This window comes from Cupressus sempervirens, chromosome 3 (assembly GCF_028749045.1).
Source record: "Cupressus sempervirens isolate cs-2001-9-10 chromosome 3, ASM2874904v1, whole genome shotgun sequence".
Lineage (NCBI taxonomy): Eukaryota > Viridiplantae > Streptophyta > Pinopsida > Cupressales > Cupressaceae > Cupressus > Cupressus sempervirens.
Genome location: NC_143120.1, coordinates 501,006,278 through 501,019,602, shown reverse-complemented (window position 1 = coordinate 501,019,602; position 13,325 = coordinate 501,006,278).

Below are 13,325 nucleotides of genomic sequence, written 5' to 3'. Positions count from 1 at the left end.
TGATCAAGTGATAGTGAAAGCTAATAGTATTATTTGAGTGATAGAGAGAGCTAATAGTGTTAGCCAACTGATAATATAAATTGAGAGGTTGTTGAAAGAGTACAAGGAGATGGTTGTTGAACATATACTTGATGGTTTACCACTAGTAAGGAGTATAATTCATTGTACAGATCTGAATCTTGGAGCTAGTTTTCTGAATAAGACACCATATATATTGACACCTAAAGAGAATGAAGAGCTTTAAAAATAAGTGCAAGAATTGCTAAAGAAAGGTTTGATCAGAGAAAGTTTTACTCCATGTGTTGTACCTATTGTATTGACATGTAAAAAGAATGGAGAATGGAGAATGTGTACTAGTTCCAGAGCCTTTAATAAGATCAGAATAAAATATAGGTTTTCTATGCCAAGGATGGATGATATAATGGATTGTTTGAGTGGAGAAAAGTATTTTACCAAGATTGATTTAAAGAGTAGTTATCATCATATCAAAATTAGAGAAGGTGAAGAATGGAAGACTATTTTCAAGATAAAAGATGGTTTGACTAATGCACCTCGTAATTTCATGAGATTTATGAATAAGGTTCTTAAGAGATTCTTGGATAATTTTTTTATTGTTTACTTTGATGATATTTTGATATTTAATAAGGCTAAGAAAGAACATCTTGAGAATGTTAGACAAGTATTGCAAAGATTGAAAGAGGAGAAATTGTTGATTAATCTAAAGAAGTGTATACAAGAGGAGATTGTCTATTTTGGATTTGTGATTTCAGCTGATGGATTGAGAATGAATCCTAAGAAGGTTAAAGCAATTTTTAAATGGCCTACACCTAAGAATATGGGTGAGATAAGATCATTTCATGGTTTGGCTAGTTTCTATAGAAATTTTATAAGGAGTTTTAGTTCTATTTGTAATGTTATGACTGAGACAATATGAGGAGATGAAAAGGATTTCAAGTGGACACATGGAGTTGACAAGAGTTTTGAGACTTTGAAATAAAATTTTGTTGAGTCACTTGTATTGGCTTTACCTTATTTCAATAAGGTATTTCAAGTTGAATGTGATGCAAGTGGTAGTGCAATAGGACTTGTGTTGAGTCAAGAAGGTAAACTTGTTAATTTATTTAGTGAGAAGTTGAATGATTCTAAAAGGAAGTATTATGTGCATGATCAAGATTTTTATGCTATTTTTCAAGCTGTGAAGAAGTGGAGACATTATTTGATTCCTAAGGAGTTTGTGTTGTATATTGATTGTAAAGATTTGCAATATTTGAGAAGTCAACAAAAGTTGAATCATAGACATATGAAGCGGGTTGAGTACTTGTAGAGTTTCACATTTATGATCAAGCATAAAAGTGGAGTTACCAACCGAGTTGTTGATGCATTGAGAAGATGGTATTCTTTGTTGGCCGAGATGAAGGTTGAAGTTCTTGGTTTTGATGAGATGAATGACTTGTATCATATTGACCCTGATTTTTTTGAGATATGGAGAGAGTGCAGAGTACCAAATCTATCTGATCAACTAATTAAATATGATGAGTATTTCATTCAAGAAGGTATGTTGTTCAAAAGAATTTAGTTGTGTATACCAAGAAGTTCTATGAGAGTTAATTTGATCAAGGAAAAGCATTGTGGTGGATTGGATGGACATTTTGGAATAGATAAGATATTGAGTTTACTTAAAGATGAATATTATTGGCCACGACTGTATAAGGATGTTTAGAAGTTTGTACAAAGTTGCAAAATTTGTCAAGTTGCAAAAGGAGTAAATTAGAATACTGGATTATACAAACCTATTTATGTTCCCTTGAAGTGACATCAATATGGATTTTTTTCTTGGATTACCTAAGACAACAAGAGGGTATGATTCCATATTTGTTGTTCTAGATGGATTTTCTAAAATGGAACATTTTAGACCATGTAAGAAGACATCAAATGTTGTGCATATTGTTAAGATTTTCTTTAAAGAGATTGTTGGATTTTATGGATTATGAAAAATTATTATTTCTAACAGAGACAATAAGTTTTCTATTTGTTTTTGGAGAACATTGTGGAAAAGGATGGGTATTGAGTTAAGATTTAGCTCTAAATTCCACCTATAGACAGATAGATATAGGTTATTAAAGAAGCTTGGGAAATTTGTTGAGATGTTTAGTTGGAGCCAAGCCAAGTAATTGGGATATGATATTGGCACAAGATGAGTTTGCATATAATAATTTTGTGAATAGGACTATAGGGAAAACACCTTTTGAGATTGTTACTGGAATGAAGCCTAGAGGACTATAAGATTTGAGGAATGTTGTTGGTGAAGAGAAGAAAAGAGAAGTGATGAAGAGGAAGAATTTTTTGGTTTTATGAAGTCTTTGCATGAGGAAGTGAAGTTGAGGTTGGAACAAAGTAATCAGAAGTATAAGAAGAATGTTGATAAGTCTAGAAGATATCATGTGTTTGAAGTGGGTGATGAGTGATGGTTCATTTAAAGAGAGATATATTTCCTATAAGAATATACAATAAGCTAAAAATGAAGAAGTTTGGACCTTGTAAGATTTGGAGTAAGTTTGATAGTGTTAATTCTTATGATGTTGAGTTACCCAAGGACGTAGATATATCTCCTATATTTAATGTTTCTGATTTGTATGAGTATCATGAGTTAGATAATGAAGTTGTTGTACCAATTGATTATCCTAAGAAGTAGATTGAATAAATATTTGATTAGAGTGTTGGTAAAAGGATAAGAGGAAAGGATTACCATGAATATTTGGTAAAATTGAAAAATAGACTTGTTGAAGATGCATAATGGATTTCTCAATCTAAGTTGAATTTAGCTCAGGTTGCAACATCTCAATGGTTCAGGAGAATCATTTATTTCAACCCCAATTGTCTAGTGTAGGAGCATCCTAGGTTGTCTTGCTATCTTGCTCATCTTTGTTCATTCTTCCTATTGGAGCTAAGTGCCATTGGTTTCCAAGTTGTTTGGTGTTGGTTGTGTTACTATAGCTGTTGAGTTACTGTAGTTGTTCGGTGTTGGCTGAGTTACTGTAGATGTTGAGTTGTTTAGTGTTGTTGCTAAGTTACTCAGTTTCAGTTGAGCTTCTTTGGTGACTGAGTGTTCCTTCTTGCAATGAGTAAACATGAAATTTTTTTTGATACTCAAGTTCTTCTTTGACCAAGTTGCTTGTATTTTGGTTCTTAGTAGGAGCTGACTCATGTATTTAATTTAGGTTGTGAAATTAATGTTTGGGATCTTGTCTTGGGATGTGTACAAACCATTGTGAGGTTGATTTTCTATAATGTGATGTTCTAGAATCTTTTGTAAGACATTTTTGGTAAAGTATAAATAAGGAAGTCTAGTCTCATGACATGACAAGCTTCTAGCAGTTAATTTTTTGGGGGTTTTAGTAGAGTGTGAGCTTAGGAAGAAAAATGAAGGATCTAGAAAGAAGATCAAATTTGTAAAAGATTATTTTGGATTCTATAATTGATAGCCATAACCTAGAAGGCCTTATAGTTTGGCATGTATATGGTTTTCTTTTATGATTCAATGAGATATTTCTCATCTCTTCTCTCCTTGGTATTGTTTGCTTTCATTGTGTTTATGTAGCAAGGTTTTGGAAGGTTAGCTGTGCCTTTGGCCCTAGCTTTTCCATTCTTGCCTATGTCAAAAATTGACCAAGGAGATGTGCCCCAAGACATAGGAAGAGGATAACAAAATGACCAAGGTACCCTATGCTTCAACTATGGGAAGTTTGATATATGCCATGGTATGTACTAGGCTAGATATTTCACATGTAGTGGGAGTTGTTAGTAGTTATATGAGTAATCCTAGAATTGAGCATTGGAATGTAGTCAAATGGATTCTCAGATATTTGAGAGGAACATTGAGTAAGTATTTACATTTTGGGGGCTCTACTACTAATTTACCAAGCTATGTTGACTCAGATTTGGTATGAGTTGTTGGAAATGATTGAAAAGATCATGAGGGAGATTGTTGGAAATGATTGAAGAGATCATACATAAACAGTAATGGAACTAGTAAAGAATGTTCTCAATCATTGTTTTGTCATTGATGTCAAACTTGCTACTTGCAGGAATGACAATTGCTTTAATGATCCAAATAGTATTAATTGTTTGATTGACAAGGAGGAGGCAATCAATAAGATGTAACTAGAACACCTAGAGACAGGTTGAAGTTATGATGGTGTAATGAAGTAGAAGGATCAGCTAAGCCATTGATGAAATTTGTATTGATGACATACTCTAAGACATAGAGAATGGGCACACTGAAACATATCAAAGATGTAAGGTTTTAGCCAAGTCATTTGTAAAGTCTAACTAAGTTCATTAGAAAGAAAGTGTTGAGAAAGAAACAAGTGTCGAGCAGATACAAGTGTCGAGTAGAAACAAGTGCCGAGCAAGAAACAAGTGTCGAGTAACACAAAGGTGTTGAGCATCAGTAAACCAATAGTGCCGAGTTGCTGCATTATTTCAAAAATTGAAGATTCGTCAGATCTAAGCCAACAAGGTTGTTATCTTGAACTCTATAAATGATAAGAATGATGAGCTGGTGACACAAAACACCATGTAGAACATTTTTGGAGAATACAACTGGACTCTAGATGAAGTTTCTAGATAAGAGCAAGATATGGGGTAGATACATTGTATCCTACCTAATCCATTTGAAACCCTAAAATTGGAGAGGGAGAATCGAGCGGCAAAGACAATCCAATTTTCTATTTAAGGAGTCATAAGGTCACAAAAAAAAAAAGAGAGAGAGAAGAGGAGGTCAAGCATGAAAGCATAAAGTGTTGAAGGAGGTGCTAAGGAGTAAGAAAGCACAGTTACTCTGCTTCAATAGATCACCACATATATGGTTGCATTGGTATGATGAGTTCTAAAGTGAATTGAACTGAAGTGTGATATGAAATCTACAAAATATGTTGTAAGTTGTATCAGATCAACAAGCCATTATTGTTACTTTCTAGCAATTGTAACAAATAGTTTAAATCCTATGGACTTAGGTTGGCTTAATAGCCATGTTGTAAATCCTTTAACAAGGTGACATTCCAAGTGAATGTTCTAAAGTCCTTTGATCGGGCCCATTCCTAATAGTATGGTGAAATCCTCTAACAAGGTCACATTTAACAGTGTGTTGTAAGCCTTTAATAGGGCATACTTTTAACAAGGCTTCACTTTAGAAGAGTGAGAATTAAGTAGCATGTTACTGGTGGTTTTTCCCAAATTGGGTTTTCCACATAAATCACTGTGTCATGTGTTGATCTTTCATGTTTTATCTCTGCATGTTGATTTACTGTAATTTGTTAGGATAATTGATTTAGGCTCGGATGGATGAAAATTTTATGGATTCACCATAATTTGTGAAAAAAGTATTATTAGGGCATTTGGACCTTGGATAACTGATTCACCCCCCTCTCAGTTATTCTAAAGAATTCTAAAAATATTGATACCAAGTGGAGTACTATAGGTTATGTATTTATTGTTGGTGGGGTAGTAGTGAGATAGGTTTTCTTAGTTATAGAAGGTGAATCATTTATCCACTACAAAGGTAGAGTATGTTGCTTCTACAAAGGCGGCCAAGGAGATTATATGGCTTTAGTTCTTCATGGAGGAATTGGAAAACCAATAGAGGGATAATTATTTGTTCACAGATAGCCAAAGTGTCATTCATCTTGTGAAGAATTTTGTTGTACATTCAAAGATAAAATACATATAGTTGTAGTACCATTTTGATCATTTTTGGATGGTGGATTATTAAAGTCTGAGAAGATACATATAGATGATAATCCAATAGATATGTTTACCAAGGCAATACCAAGGGAGAATTTTAACTCCTCCTCAACTTCGGTTGGTCTTCTAGACTGAACAAAATAAAAGATCAATAGAGTCCAAAGTGGTTTGATATTCCAGTGGGAGCTATAGGTTTAGTGGTACTATGATCAGTCTCCAAGTGGGAGGTTATTTTTATGGATTCTAATTAGTCTCCAAGTGGGAGATTGTTGTGATGTGGAGCCTAATAAAACTTGGAGGTTTATTTGACTCAGTTTCCCACCAAATTATTTCTACAATGGTTTGGAGGAAGTGTTAGGATTAACCATAGATAGAAATAACAATTACATGCAAATATAACCAATATGAGAAAATAAAAGATCACATAGAAGAGAACACAAGACACCAAGATTTAATGTGGTTCACCCAATCCCTAGGTTATGTCCACCAACAACAAGTCCAATATTATTACTATCTAGTGATTACAATTTGCAATCCCTTACATCTCAATGCCATCGCAAGAAGTTATAATATCACTATACATTATAAAATCCCTAACCCTAAGTCGTTTTATGCAAAAAATTTCCACTTACAAAATTAGGGCTAGAATAAGACATCAAATAGATAAATAATAGTCAATACATTTTATAATATTAGGTTATTTTTTTCTTTGGGGGTGCTACCCCTCAAAACCCCCATGCGGGTGTTGCCTCTTGACCCAACCCTGTACTATGATAGGGAGCGCACCTAAAGTGTTTCCCCTTGACCTTGTAGAAATAATTTGGGGAGAAACTACACTGAATAAACCTCCAAGTCTAATTAGGATCCACATCACAAAAATCAGCCACTTTGAGACTGATCAAACTCCACAACAATAACCTTCCACTTGGAGACTAATCATAACATTGCTAAACCTATAGCTCCTATTGGAATATCAAACCACCTTGGACTCTATTGTTCTTTTTTTTTCAGTCTAGAAGACCAACTAAAGCTAAAGAGTTCAACTTCTCCCTTGTTACTACCTTGGTAAACATATCTGCTAATTTATCATCTATATGTATCTTCTCTAGCTTTAACTACTCATCATCCAAAACTAACTAAATAAAATGGTACTGAAACTATACGTGTTTTGTCTTTGAATGTAGAGAAAAATTATTTGCAAGATGAATGCAAATTTGTCTATCTATAAAAAAATAACTATCCCTCTATGGTTGTCCAAATTCTTCCATTAAAAATTGAAGCCATATCATCTCCATGATTTCCTCTATGGCAGCAATAAAATCTGCCTCTGTAGTGGATAAAGTATTAACCTTTTGTAAGCGAGATACCCAACTCATTGCTACCCCACCAATAGTAAATACATAAAATGTAGTACTCTACCTAGTATCAATATCTCTTGCCAAATCTGAGTCAACATAGCCCTGTAAATCAGTAATAGAACCCCCAAAGTGTAAGCAATTACTAGATGTTCCTCTCAAATATTTGAGAATCCATTTAACTACATTCCAATGCTCAATTCCTAGATCATTCATATACCTACTAATGACTCCCACTACATGTGCAATATCTAGCCTTGTACATACCATAGCATACATCAAGCTTCCTACAACTAAAGCATAAGGTACCTTGGAAATCTTAGCTTCCTCTTCTTGGGTAAGTACACCAAGTTGTAGTGCCAAAAAGGTGACACCCTTTTTTTTTCTAACTTTCAATAGGGCGCATGCACTATGGCTTGGGTAACCCGAGCCATAGCATGTATGTGCTATAGTGTGTATGGGCTTTTAAAAAACTCAAATTATTATAAATAGGTTGCAAACCCACAACCCATTCATCTTTTCTTCATTTTCTAGCTTCCCCTACTCACAGTGTGTATGCGAATTGAGAAAATTGATGTTTTTGGCCACTCACCTTGTCAATATGTCTCCTTACCATCGAAGTTAAAGATCACGAGCATGTCGTATGTTGTTTAACCTTCTTTTTGCATTGTTTTATATGTTTTTTGTATTGTTTTATAAGTTTTTTTCAACTTTTCTTTAAATTTGTTTATTTATTTAGATTTCAATTGATTTCTTATCAAGAAATGTGAATAATGAACTGAAAAATCCACAATAAGATCAAAACCAAAACCCTCAACAAGATCCAAACCAAAACCCTCAAAAAGATGAGAATTAAAACCCTCCACAACAAGAACAACAAATTTAACAACCTGCACCAATTGGAAAACCTCCTCTTGGCACACAAGAAAACATAATAAATGAAATAGAAAGAGGAAAAATGAATTAGAATAACTCATTGGTAGGTTGAAATATTGTGGACAAACCAATACAATGAGAGCTCAATTGGTATCCTCCCTCGAGTCCATTAAGACCCACATAGCTTCTGTTAGTGGTCAATTAGATATATGGTGGGTTAAGAGGGATGAACAAAAAAGATATTATGCAAATAAATTATCATATCAAGATGTTAAAAAAAATATATACCAAAGGTAGGATTTGTGCATTATTTAGAAAGCCTGGTGAATAAGATACTGTTAGAGAGACAACTAAATGGTTCCTCTTCCATTGGTGCATACACGGTGGTATTAGAAATAATTTTTGGGATAGATGTAAGGAAACTTGGCAACAAAGAATATAACCATTTCCACATAACCCATAATAGATCTAAAATAAACACGGAATTAAAATCCACATGTAAGAGAATAGAAAACATACCCACAAAATTGTGACACAAGATATACCCTAGGAAACCCTCATTGAGGGAAAAACCCAGCCTCCAAAAGAATCCATCACCATGTATTATTCAGCAAAAATACCATTGCCATACAACCATGGAAGCCTTCATGGCCATAGCCACAACCGAGCAAACTATGTGAACAAGCATAAATCCACACATCCCATGCCATGCTTCCAACCTTCACAAATGCTCCCTTGGCTAACCTGTCAAGCCTTGTCCCGCTCGACTCTTGCCTTTTTTTTTTTCTCCTTGTCACTCTCTATACAAAAACTACCCTTGTGGCTACTTATATAGTAGCAAGTCCCACAAAACCACCAAGTGGTATTACATAAACCATGTGCTAAAACCATGTGCTACCTAACCCACTAACCCCACATTTAATATTGGGCATTTAATTCTTTTCCCCCAATATTAAATAATTACATGAAATATTATCACAATGTTACATTACAACTCATCAAGAATATTCCATGGGAATCTTTACATGTTGCACGTCCATCTAGGCACAACATTACATAACAAAATAAAATAATAAAATAACAATATTATGCAATGTGTGCAACACCCATTATCTCAACAATCTCCCACTTGTTGTATACATTGCATAGGGTCAATCCGTAGCCACATAAATGAACAAGGGAACAATCCCTCCCAACACATCCACCATCATGGATCAAAATACACCAAGTGCTCCATCCTGGTACCCACGACAAAATCAAAGTATCCAGCATCTCAAACATGAATGATCTCACCTCCTATTATGCCACTCCCACTGGACATACATAGAAGCCATCCAAAGAGAAAACCACCCAACCTATCGCATTAGAAGATCATAAAATCCTGTACCAACTGAAATTCCAAGCACAATAACCTGATCCAAAGGTAATCACATGTATCCGTAGTTTTCAAAATATCCATAGTTGAAATAGCACCCATAGCAAAGTGCCAACCCATCCAACTATCCATACCTCTAAGGTATAACAAGTGAATCTCATATCATCGACATATCCAATCTGCAACCTACAATCAGAAGCCTCAAGAGCAATATCTGCCACATATATACCAAGAAGCTCCCACTGCAAAAGATAATGTCAAATCTATAACCAATCCACTCAACACATCTCAAAGAAGTAAATCCATGTAGTATCAAGGACATCCACAATACATAAACTAATATCCTACAAGAACAACTCTCATAACAAGTCTCCAATGCTCCCAAGTTCACCACAACCAACAGAGGAAAGAGATAAAGGAATAACCATGTCATCTCTCACATGACATACATGAGCACAAACCAGTGATCACAATCTCTAACCAATCTCAAATTCAATGTAGTCAAAACTAAACATCCAGGAAGATAACCAAGACTAGAGAAACTATGCAAATCATAACCTGTATCATGTCCTTCTACACACACCTCTAGATGTAAACTGTGCAAGTATGATCTCCTCCATAAAACCCCAACAAGAAGCCTCAACAACACCCAAACCATACCATATAACTAATCATGGATGTAAGCCTCTCACAAGAAGATCAAACTCATAAACCATTCCTAAATCAAGGAATAACCATTCCTAATCCAAGGAATATGCCCAATATAAAACCATCTCTCAAACTCAACCAACATAACAACATATGCACATGGAGATAACTAATGCTTAACCATCTCTCAAATGAACCTTCCAGAACTAACTCATGTGCCATAGCTCAAGATCCATATCCATGAAAGATAAGCATAAATATAATGCACCTGAAAAAAAACAATGGGATATACCTCTCAAATAGAAAATCGCCGAGTAGACCAAGAGTGGGGAATGAGAATGCTCATCAAGATACCCAAGTCTCCAACCAAGACTCATCTAAGAACAATCTCCTCTCAAGTCCATATCAGGTGATTGCCCCTCGGACTTCCTGTTGAAACCATCAACCGTCCCAACAAATACGTCTCTAATCCAAGAGAAATCAGCATCACCACCATCTCTAAGTATCCATGAGCATCTGTAACCAATCAATCCATGCCAACTCCAAATGCAACATAGCAATATCATGAAGTATCTAGCTTATGATCAGTGTACTCAATACCAAGAAACTAAACCAAGATCAATGTCCAAGTTCCAACCATGGCCTCAGGAACATAAACATGACAACATGATCTTACCATCTCAACTAAAGAGATAACATGCTCCATATGAACATACTATAACATGTCACAACTCTAAACGTGTATCAAGAGTATACCATGACATAATAATGAAACCATCCTCATACCAAGGATAACATGCTAAATAAAAGCATAAACCACACCTTTGCCAAGAACCCTATGAGTCCTCAAGATGCAACCATCTCCATATACCATGAAGAAAACCATCTCCACATACCAGGAAGAATCATCTCCACACACCATGAAGATAACCAAGAACTCCATGAGTCCTTAAGATCTAACCATCTTCACACACCATGAAGATAACAAGTGCACCATGCAAATGTCAAAGACGCTTCTGCAACAACAGGATCTAAGACAAACCTCCAACATCTGCAAACACTCAATAAATATATCAATGCCAATAACTCCCACTCAACCGTGGTACCAAGTCACCTATGGCATCATAAAATCCATCTCCTATATGAAGATCCAAATCAAACTAGGAACTAATGCTGCACTGTCACCCCATCACTGTCACAAGCTCCCACTAAACCATGTATCCAAGCTATCCATGACATAATGATGAAAAAATCCATCCTCTAACCATGAGAATCAACCAAGGCATTAAACCATCAAAGAACTCAAAGTGCACATCATGAGCTCCTAAAAAGAAACTAAATAACTATGATCCTCAACCAAGAAGATATACCACCATAACCAAATGAAAAATCCAAGCTAATGAACATCAAAGATGTACCTGTATAACCAATCATGTCATGCCAAAATCCATGGCACCATGATCACATCCATGAATCGAGCATCTGGTTCTCAATGTGTCCAACCTGCCAGCATAGTCAACCACAATCCTCTGCCTTGACTGTACCTGGTAACAACATCTCATCCCTTCTTACATGAAGATAAAATCATGTGACTTAGGGCATAGACAACCCAAATCCAAGCCACCAATCTGAATATGCATCAATAATGAAAGATCAATGGGCAAAGACAACCCATAACCAAGCTATAAATGCAACTTGTAAGTATAGACCACTTACAACACTGCACAACTTGTAGATCCAACAAGTCATCATGCATATCCAAATCCAAATACTGATAACCATATCATCATGAGACCAATCTGAAATATGAACTGAGTATACAATGACATCAAAACTTAAATCTCCAATGCCATAAACTCACAATGTTACCATAGTCAAAATATACCTATAAACTGTTTAGATCAATATATCAACAAATAAATCATGCCAAACCTGCACCAAATCTAAACCTATGTGTAGAGCTCTCCAAGAGTTTTCTGTTGATACTCGAAGTCCAAAATCCAACTCCGTATGCCCAAGTTATGCCCCAATTCGTGCTCAAAATAAACAACATCTGACTTTAGGGCTCTTAAAACCTAAAAAAGTTTCAAAATCATAAAATCAAACCTACACCATCTTGTAGTTCTCTGAATTAGCTTTCCAACGCCTATAAGAACTCTGAAATTTGATATTCTGAGAGAAAGTTATGGCCGTTTTACTAAGACATTCTTTTTACCATTTTCAGTACGATTTTTCATTTTTAAATTTTATTTTTTTTGTAATGAAAATTTCGACGGGATTAAATTTGACGGCCATCATGGGCTGAAACCAAAAAACTCTTTCATTTCCTCTGAACATGGCCAAACTAGGGCATATTATATATCAAAATTTATGGAAATGTTGACCCGGATCCAATGGTGAGGTTTGTTTTTACCTAGGAGGTCATTTCTACATGCTACCCCCCAAAACCCTCATTTAAATGAAACATCCAAAAAATCTTTTTGTCCAACAATTTCACATGCCCAAATATTTTAACATCCCATCATAATAGCAAATCCAAAACCCTCAGATCTGTAATAAATCATTCATCTATCTTGCCCTTTTCTTTTATCCTCTCATGCATTCCCATGGATTCAATCTAGGATTACAATAATAAAACCATATCTCTGATACCACTTGTAAGGAAACTTGGCAATAAAGAATATAACCGTTTCCACATAACCCATAATAGATCTAAAATAAACACAGAATTAAAATCCACATGCAAGAGAATAGAAAACATACCCACAAAATTGTGACACAAGATATACCCTAGGAAACCCTCATTGAGGGAAAAACCCAGCCTCCAAAAGCATCCATCATCATGTATTATTCAGCAAAAATACCATTGCCATACAACCATGGAAGCCTTCATGGCCATAGCCACAACCGAGCAAACTATGTGAACAAGCATGAATCCACACATCCCATGCCATGCTTTCAACCTTCACAAATGCTCCCTTGGCTAACCTGTCAAGCCTTGTCCCGCTCGACTCTTGCCTTTTTTTCTTCTCCTTGTCACTCTATCTCTCTATCACACTACAAAAACTACCCTTGTGGCTGCTTATGTAGTAGCAAGTCCCACAAAACCACCAAGTGGTATTACATAAACCATGTGCTACCTAACCCACTGACCCCACATTTAATATTGGGCATTTAATTATTTTCCCCCAATATTAAATAATTACATGAAATATTATCACAATGTTACAATACAACTCATCAAGAATATTCCATGGGAATCTTTACATGTTGCACGTCCATCTAGGCACAACATTACATAACAAAATAAAATAATAAAATAACAATAT